The sequence below is a fragment of the Euprymna scolopes genome, chromosome 8 (genome assembly GCF_053919585.1).
Source record: "Euprymna scolopes isolate OS-2025 chromosome 8, ASM5391958v1, whole genome shotgun sequence".
In the NCBI taxonomy this organism is placed as follows: Eukaryota; Metazoa; Mollusca; class Cephalopoda; order Sepiida; family Sepiolidae; genus Euprymna; species Euprymna scolopes.
Window position 1 is genome coordinate 102,148,787 of NC_136489.1, and position 13,363 is coordinate 102,162,149.

At 30.8% G+C, this 13,363-nt stretch overlaps 1 protein-coding gene across 2 annotated transcripts in view; it reads right to left on the reverse strand.

Moving 5' to 3' along the window:
* LOC145283677 (uncharacterized) overlaps window positions 1–13,363 on the reverse strand; it is a 263,008-nt gene that overhangs the window by 44,393 nt on the left and 205,252 nt on the right. The window lies entirely within an intron of this gene.

Sequence of the window (13,363 nt, forward strand, 5' to 3'; positions counted from 1 at the left end):
CATCACAAGAGTCAAATTCTATAAATAAAACAGTTTTGCACCACTTTCATGTTGCCTTATGAGGATAAAAATAATGGTATTATATTACTAAACTTTATGTCTAAAATTATTTCAATTTTAATCAAAATCCATTAGACAATTTTGATCCGAGAAAATGTCTCAAATTTAAATCTTAAGTTTAAAGGAACTTAAGAAATTTAGATTCAGAGAATCTTGCTTAATTGATATTTAATGATTATGGATCAAATTCAATACAAATCTGAAATATTTGAATTTCCAAATAAGAAGTTGTGTCCATATGCCTCCTAAAATCCTTTAAAATATTCCAAAGAAACCGAAATTTGGGCAATATTTATTAATTGATGTCTAATGCCTATTATTAAAATTCCACAAAAATTCAGAGGTATCTGAATTTTTACAAAATTTACACCTTCTCTATTCTCCCTTTACATGACACTAAATTAAACTAAATATAGCCCATACTAAGATCACTTACACCTAACAGATGTGTGCCAAATTCATAATGATACAATAATTAGTTTAGGAGAGAATCCTGTAGATACAAATATAGAAACATATACATGTACATAACTTTTATAGATTTGTTCTTTTATTTTTAAGAATTTAGATTTAATTTAAAAAAAAGATAAAATTTGAAAATATATTAAAAAAATACAAAAAAACGAATATTTAATAATTTTGATCTAAAATAGTTTAACAAAAATTTGTTTACTTATTTTAAAAATTACAATTGATTTACCAAATATCTGAAAATATTGACGGTCTCTTAATTAAAGATTATGCTTTAGTTTTATAAGTAAGAACCTCAGAAATATTAATTCTTGATACTGTCATATTGCATATAAATAACAGAATCGTCTAGTTTTATTTTTCTATAAAAAGAAAGAGAATGTGATCTCACAGGATTTGGTAGCTCAATGTTACCAATTGCAAAATTACTCCGTTCACCTTGTATCTTTTCTTTAGTAAACCTTTTTTGACCTCAATATTTGTTAGATTTCCCCTATCATTTTATCAGTTAACCTTGATACTCAGTTCCAACAGGTATAGAGTACATAAAAACAAAACATTTCTGTATTATAACAAAGAAAAATTCCCGTTCTTTATTTCTTTGACTGGCATAGCTTTACACAAAAAATACACTTAAAACTGTTTGGTCTGTATTTTTAAAAACAAAACAAAAAAAAAATATTTCTAATCGATTGCATATTTAATCCAATCGATGGTAACAAAATTTTAAAAAAGTAAATATAGTTGAGAAATTAGTCCAGAGCAATTTTTTTTAGTTTACCTACTAATGTGACATATTTATGCCAAAAACAATTTAATATTTAATAGAAAATATAAGCCACTGAAATTATGTTAATGATGGCTGTGAGTTGGTAATCATTTATTTATCATGTAAAATTATGATTATCCCAGATATCTGAATTTCACGAAAGGCTGCCACTTTTTTTACCCTCTTTGCATGAAACTAAATTCAACTAAATATAGTTCATATTAAGAACCCACTTTGCCTAGCAACTGTGTTCCAACAAAATCATTATGCTCAATTAATTAGTTTAAGAGTGAATCTTATACACACAAATATATAAACATAAAACATGCACACACACACACACACACTTTTTATACATTACTGTGACTCGTTAAGCCAAGTTTTATAGAAAAATCTGATCTGTAAAGGGGGGGGGCAATATATAAATTTGCAATTGTCATTTGATATAAAAAAAAAAAAAAAATGAAAAACTTGAAATTATTTTATTGAGTATTTTATTTTGGAATAGTAACTCTACAAATTTTGATTGCTGCGATTTCAAACGAATTTGCAGTTAAAAAAAAAAAGAAAAAAAAAGGGATATAACAGACTTCTGTTCACCATATGTTTTAGCATTCCCATATTCATCCCTTTGAAGATTTTTGTTATTGTTCAACTTGTCAATTCATTAAATTCTATTTATACAACATGCCAAAATATTGCCATAGAAAAAACTTGATTGAAAACAAAGATTAAACTGCACACGTGACGAGTCATTCATAGCCCCCTCCTCTATTCCACTTATATAGTATGAAAGAGGGCATTTATTAATCTAGCTGCAACCACAGCAAAGAAATTTCCTTTTTCTCTCTGTAAACTTAAAACCTAACAGAATTTCAATGAACAAAACATTTGTAGAATAAAATATCACAGTGCTGCTTCCCAACTAACTACAACAAGTCTAATTTTTAACAAATACTTGTTAAACTGGCCTTTTAAATGCCCATTCCACCCATCATTTCCACCATTTTTGTAGTGCTGTTCATTATCCAACAAACTTTTTAAAAATCCTTATCCCTGGGTGGCTTCAAGAATAAAAAGTATAGTGATTGTATTTGAAGAAAATATAAAGAGAAATAAAAAAGGGTTATGTTTGAAGTATTCAATTGGGAATACACAAGATCAGGGTAAGGAGCATTTTTTTTTTTTTTACATTCACATATATTTGAAGAATAACAACGAAGAAACACAGATTGTAGCCAGGATATATCCTTCTATATAAAAGACAAAATTTGTTTGTTATAGAAACCGAGGTTAACAGAAAATTCACATTAGTTTTAATAAGGATGAAGATTTTAAAAGAATTTCCTACCAGTCAAGATTCCTTTTGATTCCATTTGGAGTTATGAGTATTCAATTATCAATTCTTATTATTGCTTATCAAATGGAATTGAAAACAAAGACTTATACCAAGATTAAACAACCACTTTTCCAAAGTAAAATTTTACAAAGAATAAAATGGCAGTAACTTTTCAGACTACTATGGGATCAGCAGTCACACTGGATGTACATAAACGGCCAAGATGGCATCTTACTTTTAAAAATTAAGGAATAAGATAAACAGGATGATATGGGGTTCAGAGTTGAGAGAAGAAGCACACAGGATTCTTATTACTTCCCGAGCAACACTGGTGTGCAAGTCAGTATATATAAAGTTAGCTACATGTATATGTTTCTATATTTGTATATACAAGATTCACTCCTAGACTAATTAATCATTATGAACTTTGGAACAGTTGTGACACAAGAGGTCTAAATGTGGGTTTAGTTTTATACAAAGAGGGTAAAAATAAAGTGGAGTGAAAATTCAGATATCTCCAAGTTATGTGAAATTTTAATACTATTAAATATTACCCAAATTTCAGTTATTTTGGAGTATTTTAAAGAGGTTATATAGGATATATTATATGCACAAACTTTCATTTGTAAATTCATTTATAAATATTTCAGATTTGCATTGAATTTGATTCATAGTCATTAAGCAAGATTCACTGAATTTCAATTTTTTCTTAAAACTTCATAATTTGAGAATCTCCTCGAATCCAAATAATGTAATAGATTTTGATCAAAATTAAAAGTGTTCTAAACATAAGGTTTAGAATCATATCTTTATTATGGGATACAAAAATGGTACAAAACGGTTTTGTTTCGGGGGGGGGCGGGATTATATATATATATATATACATACACACACACACACACACACACACGAACACACATACATGTCATTCAAATGGTGACAATTTTTCAGTGAGCATTTGAAAGAGATAGGATTCTTGTTATCAAGACATAACTCCTTAAAGAGAGAGGGAGGGGGGGGCGTTGTACAGGAAACCCCTACTCACCTCATTGTCTCCTTACTCTTGCATACTTCAATTAGGTGAAGCATTCCCATGAATCATGAACAGACTAAATTAGAACCAAAACAGGAAATAAAACCCCACTTTTGAAATTGAATCTACCCAACCCTCCACAAGTTGATAACTTCGTTTCATTCAATAAGAAACAAGAACAGTGTTTTTTATAAAATATTCACCGTCTTTCAAATAATTTTAAGATTAAAAAAAAGTCAATGAATTAAAAAGATTTCTGAAAAAAAAAAAAAAAAAAAAAAATGTCTACATCTTTTCAACACTGATTCTTTACAGTTCTTAATTTTTTTTTTACTGACAAATACCAATGAAGAAAAGTAGCGTTGAGGATCTTTAAAAGGTGCAGTGGTAAATTTAGGAGAGTTGCTGAACGAGACAGAAATTAAATAGTCATTCCATAAACCGAGTTAATTACTGTTTAATAAAAACCTGCATAGCACTTTTCGATCCCAGCAGATAATCCGGATGGTAGCTTATCACTAGAGCTATGACAAGAAAATATTCTTATCATTGTTTTGACTCTCGAGTATATATCAGACACAATTAGACACAGTTAATCAACCGAGAACCACATCACTATCTAAAAACATAAGATACTAACTGATATATACTCTAGAGTCAAAAGAATATTCTCTTGTCACAGGCTTACTTATCACATAAGCAGTTAAAATCTTGTATAGATAACATGTAGCAGCAATTCCTGCGCTCCTCTTTCTCGTTATCACCATCTTTTCGATAACAGTGGTCAGAAACATTAAATAAAGAACAGAACAAAATAAAGGTTTCAGGATTTCAATATACTTGTCACAGCACCACTCCACACTTCTTCCCCACGGTTAAGAAAGAATAAAAAGGAAGATCTGATAAGCTTATTTGCCATGTCTCATTCTAGACTTTCTAGAAATTCTAAGCATAAAAAGATGTCTGTGAAAGTCATGGGAGCTATACATTTTTTTTTCCTGATTTTGTACTATGGTCACATATTAGATACGTGGAGATCAATGATGAACTGATTTGTTGTTGGTCACATGGTTAGAGCTCTTTTAATTTCTTATGACACTTTCCATTCTCAATGCCATATTAGAAAATACTGGCATGGCTTTTCTTTCCTCATCGGTTTACAAAAATAGTCTATTTACTAATTCTGTACGTCTCTGCTTTCAACTCCTTCATATATTTCTATTTTCATGTTAAAAAGTTCTAAAACAAAAAAATAAGCATAAACCCAGCATCTCAACTCTAAACATCAATTACTACAATCAGAGGAGAAAATCTGACTATGGCTTTTTAAATATATATATATATATATATATATATATATATATATATATAAATAAATAAAACAAATTGGTAAGTAAAAAAGAAAGCATAAAAAAAAGAAAGATTGAGCATGTAATTTTAACTTTTATAAGACTGTGTAGGGAGAAAGGAAAGAGAGAGCGAGTTGCAAAAAGAAAATCACCCAATTATGGTAATTAACAAGTGAAAAGTGTAAAAAAAAAAAAAAGAAGTTGTCTATCAAGAGTTTGGAACTCTAAATAAAACCAGATATTCTTAAGATGTGTACATTCAATTTGAGCATTTAGCAACGAAAGTGTTATTTCAAACATAAATCTTAAACCAACAGACAGAGCCTATTCAAGAAATGATTGGACAAATGTAAAATAAGATACCTCCACAAGCTTAGTAATGAAAAAGCCATTTCAAAATGAAGTAATAAACTGACAGACTGAGTCTATTATACAAAAGCACTAACATCTAAGAATTGAAGAAAGAATAATCGATTTTAATATTTAATCCTGATAGATATTTTATTTTTTATAAGTCATGAATAGAATGAGAACTGAAGAAGGAATAACAAAAACCAAATATTTAACTATATTCAATTATTAAAAAAAGATTTTAAAAAATGTTTAAATTTAGTCCTGCAATATTAATTTGAGAAGCTACAATAATTTTTTTTTCAGGACAATGAAAAAATATTTAAAAATGAACATGCTTTTTGTCTTAATAGGTTACAGATGTCTTATATACTCGATGGTCCAGACATATATAGTATGTCACATCTTACATTAGCTCTAGTACCCAGGATATTCAAATGTGTTATAGGGAACATAGATCAAGGAAGTTATGGCAGAGTGCGTAAGAAACAATAAAACCACATGCAACCTGGCTGATGCCAATCATTTGAACTAGACTATATGGACAGCAGGCACAAGACCTTTTCTGGTGTTACCTAGCCAGAGTCTGGAGCATTCACAGCACCTTGAATACTAAAAATATGGTTATTTATGCCCCTCCCCTCCAATGACAGTCTACTTGTTAGACAGAGATAATCATCACTGAACTATCAGTTTGCACAATGATTGTCACAGACAATACCAAGAAGACTAGAGACAAGTAGAGTGCAAGATGCAAACATTCAGTTTAGTAGGTACGAGTTAACATTTTTTGTTAAAGCAAAGGCTTTGTGTTTACTACATCCTGAGGCACAAAACATAGAAAATCTATATTCTAACAAAGTTGAATTTTTAGCAATTTCATTAACCAACCACATGACAAGAACTTAATTCACTGTATAGAGAAAAAAACAAATCCAAATTTTCTTCCTGCTTTAATTAATGAGGAGTTACAGGTATAATATAAATAAATATAAGTATATACAAAATGCATATATAAAATCAAATCATTGTCTACTGTGCTCAGGTGCACTAAAACTCATCAAAAGTGCACGTACAGATGTGCATATGTATGAATAGAGGGAATCATCAGTTGTAGTTTTCATTAATTTCAAGAAGTATGAGGGTATTAAAGAATGTTATGGCAGCCGACAACTGATGCAGACAGTTTGTTCCATGCTTCAGCAATTCCGAGCATAAAAAGATGTTTGTGAAAGTCATTGGAGCTGTGCCGTTTTCTGACTTTGTAGACATGTTCACCTGTGTTAGATCAATAACGTTCAAGGTGAGATAGTAAAAACTCATAAAATTAACCAAGTGGCTAAACATTGGAACTTCAATGAATCCAAGCCCATGGAAACAAAACGTTCAGAGTATGGCAGATGATTGATGAAAACGATTCACTTGGTTGCACGTCACTCAACAATTTCAAAGGTGGTCAATGTTCTGAGCAAAATGAGGTTTCAGACTGATGTTCTCGTACGATAGCTATATGCAGTTTATAATTGATTTTCTAAGTGATTCAAAGACAACCTTGGTCTTCTTGACAATTTAGAAATGTGCTTTATATGTAACTATTAAAGAAACCTGGCACTGCCTGGTATAAATACATTGATAGTTACTTACACATTTTCTTTTTATTTAGATTTACACTTTTTTATATTTTTTATGAAGCCTTAACATTTTTCCAACTTGAAAACATTCGCTTTCTTATTTTTCGTTGATTCACATTTCCTTCTGATTATACACTTTTTAGAAAACATTTTAATTGGGTTCCCAATTTAATGAAAAATGGTTTCTTTGGCCTTATTGCTCTTATAACCTATATCACCTTAAAAACAAGGAGCTTTTATCTTATTGCGGGACTATAAGCATGGATGTTAGTCCCGCAAACTCAAAAATAAAAAAAATGTATAAGATGGAGTTGAACAATCAAACAAAGATGACAGAGGCGGAGAATAAATTTATACAAAATTTATTTTCTTAAAATCGTAAATAAGTGAAAAGAGAAGACCAGAAAGTTTCTTCTTAATTGAGAGTCTCTTCCTGCGACTGAGGGAATTAAATGTTCCTTATGTAATGAAGTAGAAAAAGTTCCTGCGACTAGGATAATAAAATGTTATTTATGTAATGAAGCAGGAAAAGTCAAAGTCCTAGGTTAAAAATAACCAGTCCTTTTTTAGGAAGAATTAAACAACATAAAAGTCCATCGCTTATTTTAGCAAAGAGATCGAAAAGAGGAAAAATCCAGTAAGGTAAAAAGTCCATTTCTACGTGGAGAATTAATTATCAGATGCGCATGCGTTTAACGTCCTGTGGACGGAATCGATGTTTACAGCATGCTGGCTGGGGTCGACTGATTGGTTTTTGGCGCAAAATACTCTTTTTATAGATTTCAAACCGGCTCCACGAATGCTGTTGGAAAAAATATTTTTGAAATTTGTTTTCTTTGTAATCCGATTGGATGAAAAAAACATCTTTGTGACATAAGGTGCTTTGGAAGACGCCCAAGTGAAAAGGTAGAGTTTTAGTTTTTATGCCCACAGAATTTGCATGGGTGTAGAAAGGCAATGTGCGCGTAGCTGAAACGATCTTTACACAGTCGCGCGCACAACTGGGTTTTACAGTTGGAGAGCACACGCACGCTGCGCACCATTATTCTGTTTGAGTAGATCTCGCTGTCGTTTGCCGTGACGACTGCGAGGTTACGATAATCTCGCAGTCATAAATCCTCTTTTTGTTACTCATTACTTTCCAGGGTGCATACCTTTTTGGTGGAGCCTACTCATCAGAATAATGATATCATCACACTAGGAAACAACCATTATAACTTGTTGCTATAAAAAGATATATATGGAGAAAAAATATATCTAAATATAGCTATTCCTACCCAGCATTGCTTTAATGGAGACATATATAGTAGCGGGCAGAGAGCCTAGAAAAATAATTAAGAATATAAAAACTAACTAATTAAAGCATTCTCTTGACAGAGAACTTCACTATACGATTGAGAACAGAACTTCTGCTCATAGTATCAACAAATATGTAGATAGTTTATACTAAAGTACTTGCTAAAGGCATATTCAGGTCTGTATGTTTTTTGCAGGGAGGTATCATATTTCCACCTATAGCTTCTGGTATTCCCAAATAGTTATCCATCTGGGACTGGCCTAGCTCAATGTTGCTTAACTTTGGTAATATAATGATAACTGCTTTGTTATCGTGATCATGCAGTGTTAGTAAAAATTCAAAATATATTACACTTGCTCTCTCTGTACTTACTTGGCGTTGCTTGCTAGTGTTTTTACTAGTATTGGGATGATTAATCGAAATCAGGAATGGGAAAAATCCAAACTTTTTGGGTTATTGGAATCGATATTGGAAATATTTGTGCCTATTTTCTGATGCCAAAACTGATTCCTTTAATTATCTTTATTTGATTTTGTTTAAAACAAATTCTCCCACTGCTGATAGTAATAATAAAACAAATAGATGTTTATTTTAAACTACCAGTAAAACTAAAATCTATAGATCACGCCCACAATTGTGTTTTTATGTGTTTTTACAGTAATCGGAAAAAATAACTTTATAGTTAAATATTTAGAGATTTATATAAAGAATCAGAATTGGTAATTGTATCAGAATCAGGAAAATTGTATCAGAATCAGGAAAAATATTGGAATCATCCCATTACTAGTGTTTACCTTTTGTTTTTAAGTAAGCCAATTAGCTTTACAAAATATTCCTTTTATGTTTTTAAACTTAATTCTCTAAGTTAAATTATTACAGTACCGTTTAGTTATTAAATTATTAATTGAATAAAAACTGTAATTACATGAAGATCTGATAAAAATTTTCAATCTAATTTTAAAAAGAAAAACTGATGCTGAAACCCGGTATTTAAACTAGAACCTTTAAATATTCAGTCTAATGCACCAAGATATTCAGGTTTGTCATATGTTTTCTTGTTCTAAGATTTAGTTAAGATGCCAGCCATTTGAAATTTCTTCCTAAACGGATTAAATATTTTATGAAAGGAGTGAAATCTAAACATATCATTTTATTGTTAAAAACATTTATAAAAGTTCTACAAAAGAAACTAATAAACTAGAGTTAAAACATTGATTTTATAGGAAGAAAACTACTAATGACAACAATTTGAGAAATAACTAGCTCTAATCTATTATATCTTTTTTTTTTTTCACAGGAGTCACCATCTATCAAGGCCCGGAGTCCACTCGAGGATAAGAGTTAATGGGTAAATAAAGTAATAAAAATTAAAAGCTTAGAAATGTTTACATTTTCAATTATAAAACATAACTATTATTTTTAATCAGTACTGCTCTAACATCTTTTTACAATTGAAGCAAAAGCTATGAATTATTAGTAACCAACATAGCCACATCTCATCAACATAAGATGGCCCAAATAAACATAAGCAACAACTTACTGTTACTTTTTTTTGACATCTGTTGTAGAGGCCTGCTTTAAGCGGCCTATCATAAGTCCTGGCACATAAGCACATCAAGTGTGGTCGAAATTAAATCAGTACTTTTCGAGTTTATAGTAAATGCACATTTCATTTTATTTATAACAGCGATACCCTACATCGCCCAGGCTCCTAATTTCCATAAATTACATAGATTATAAAAAAATAAAAACCCTAATCTGCTACATACTATAATTCGAAATGTCTAAATTAATTTGGGAACAAAATCAGAGTAAAATTACTTATGGCTGTGTGAGGTTTGAATTCATAACTTCTGCCTTTAAGTATGCTATGCTAACTGTTTGAACCACTGATCAATTCCACATCTCGGAGTTGAATGTTGATTAAAACCAGAATAGTTGCATTCTTTCTGTCTAAGCTATCCCTTTGTCAATCAAACATCATTATCATCATAATATTTGCTTTAATGTTCATTTTGCATGCTGGCATGCACTGAACGGCTTTAAGAAATTTACTGTTGGAGTAACCTGCATCTGCCCAAGTCTTTATTTATCCCTCTTTTTCAAGTCATTTTATCACTTATGTTTTCCTTGACCTTCCCCCGTGAACTGACCCTCATGCCTAAACCGTTCTACATCTACTAACCTAAGAATCCAAGAACTCTTATACATTCTTTCAACGTGGCCATCTATATCAGTGAAGTCTACTCTTATACACAAATCTTCCTATACTGTCCAGATTTAATTTTCCTCTGAGGCATCAGAACTAAGCTGGTTTTTAGGACTCACATTTGTTGGGGGAGGACAGGATGGTCTGGTTATGTTATAGACGATCCCATCCCCATTGTGTAGTTATATGAATTGAATGGCAGAAGGATTGAAAAGCAAAAGGTCGCATAATGATGATGAAAACATACCGATATATATTAGCGAAAGAATGCAGATTTATTTACATAAATTTACATGAGAAATATTAAGGATATAGTTAGAAAAAATAAGATTTGGTTGAGAATAGGAGTTTGTTGAGAAATGAGTAATGTTACTTGCGATTGATGAGAGGCTGCAACTCTTCGTTACATGTTGACTGCTTGAGAGTTCAGCGGAAAAGAGGGAGGGAGAGAGATAAGAAACAGGAAGTCATGTGGCTGTGTCGCTCTCCAGTTATCAGAGTTAAAAAGGTGACAATCGATTTAGCCTGGGAGTTTCAACTCCCACACATTACACATCATTGTATCATTCTCATATCAATTCTCTCCATGCAACGCATGTCCTCAACCTCCAATGACCAGATTTCACTTGCATAAGTTATGACACTGCATATGTTTTATAGACTATTTCATTAGTTGACAATGGTAATACTGCTGGTTAGTAAAGAAGAGAAGAAAAGCAAAAAGGACAAATGAAAACCTTTTTCTCTTTTTCACAGGTGTTATATTATAAAATTAGTACCCCGTGATTTGGATAACAGTATTAAGACTTCTGTGAGAGTGAAAACTCATTCGACTTCCTCTATAAAAAATTGATCAGGACTAAATATTAAAATTTATTAAAATATTTCTTTTCTTTTTAGCAACACTATTTAATCTAGCTCAGATTTTTTAAACATATCTTGTTAATGAAGTTATTAGTCAGAAATACAAGGCAGAGGTTGGCTTTACTTCTTAAGGTAAAAAAAAAAATTCAAATTTTATATATAATAAAAAAATAGATTCTTACACTTAAAGATTTATAAACCAACTAAAAACAATTTATTTCTTTGTCATTTTTATTGACCAACTCAAGAACATTTGTTTGCTATTTGCTGTTTTTAGCCAATAACAAGTACTAACTTGTAGTACACTTGTACTGCGACTTAATACTACAATGGAAAGATATATATATATATATATATATATATATATATTATATACCTTGTATGTCTAATGAAAGCAACATGTCTTCAAAAGTAAGATTTGTTTTCAATCTTTATACCAAATACAAAAACTTCTTTGTTGAATACACCATGATTTGATAACTGAGGATGACCCAACCAAGCATGACAATTTTGCTCACAATGAAACTTTAGAATTAAATCTAGAAAGGCAATCTACACGGTGACTCCCATCCTTTCCAATGTCATTCATAAAATTAGTAATGAAATTTACAATCTTTTCTGCAATCCAACCATATTGAATACAAATAAACTTCAGTTTATGCTTGACTTGTTCACCAAGTTTCAGTTATGAATGTCCAACAGTTTTTGTTTTATTTCTGTTTAATGATGAGGGAACCATCTTAGTGATTGTCTCATCAGTAGGAGGTATGATCCTGAATAGGTTTCATACATATTGGACATTATCCTCCACTCTTATTTTTATCTGTGTGTGGTATCTCAACAATAATAAAAACAATTCTCAGATTATTCTTGAAATGAAGAGAGCCATCACAGCCTAAATAAAATCAGTACCAAGGAAAAGTTTGCACGTCATATAATTGGATGACAAACAAAAACTGTTGTATTTTCATGCCTGATACTTGGTGGACAAATCAGATATAGACTGAAGCTTATTTGTACCAAATATGGCTGGATTACAGAAAGGATAGTGAATTTTATGAACAAATTTTAGAGTCACTCAGGATTTAATAGTTGTAATTTACATGATTGATAATGCCAGATAATTTGGAATTTTTCAAATGTAAATATTTCAAAATTTGATACAATGACCCACATTTTTAATTGATATTTTGGTTCTTCATGATATAAGGACCATTTGGGAGGAAGGAGAAAAATTAAATTGAAATTGGTTTAAGCTTAGTTGAGGACCACTCAAAATGTCTTGTGAATGACTAGAAAATACAGACCGATTTATAGACAAGCCTACACAAGATCCTTCCTTCCAATCTTAAAAATACCTTCTTGTAGCTGAAGCAATATGGTATACTTTGTAAGAAAAGATCCCTTAAGGCTCTGTATAAGCTACAAGCTAAACCTGAATAAGAAAGGTGAATATAGAGCAATTTAATTTACTAGAGTTCATGCAGAAGATATCTTTTTGCGAGCACCTATTTATATTGCCATCAGTTTCATTAGAAATATTTTCAAAGTTTTACCAATTATATCAGAAAAAAAAAACACATACCCAATTTAAATATATACGTTTCATAACTTTAATATTTTGTAAGTTGCAATAGAAATGTATGCAAAAATAATTACACTTTATTTAAATACAACTGTATACAAGTGTGAAAAGGATAATGAATAAAAAAAAAAATGTAATTAAACGGATATGTTGAGCATTTTGTTTTTATTATTTTAATGTTTAGCATATCTTTATACAAAAATGCACACGTTTGAATATCTCACACCATAGTTCAAGATGCATGAGGCCAGTCATGTGACTATCTTTAATTCTTTTTACTACAATCTCTCGAAAACGTGATATCTCTTTGGTACTGTCCTTAGGAAGTCTACTGAGTCAATGGAGACCAAGATGAGTTATGGGTTGAAGACATGCATAGAGAGAAATGTTATGAGAATGATGCAA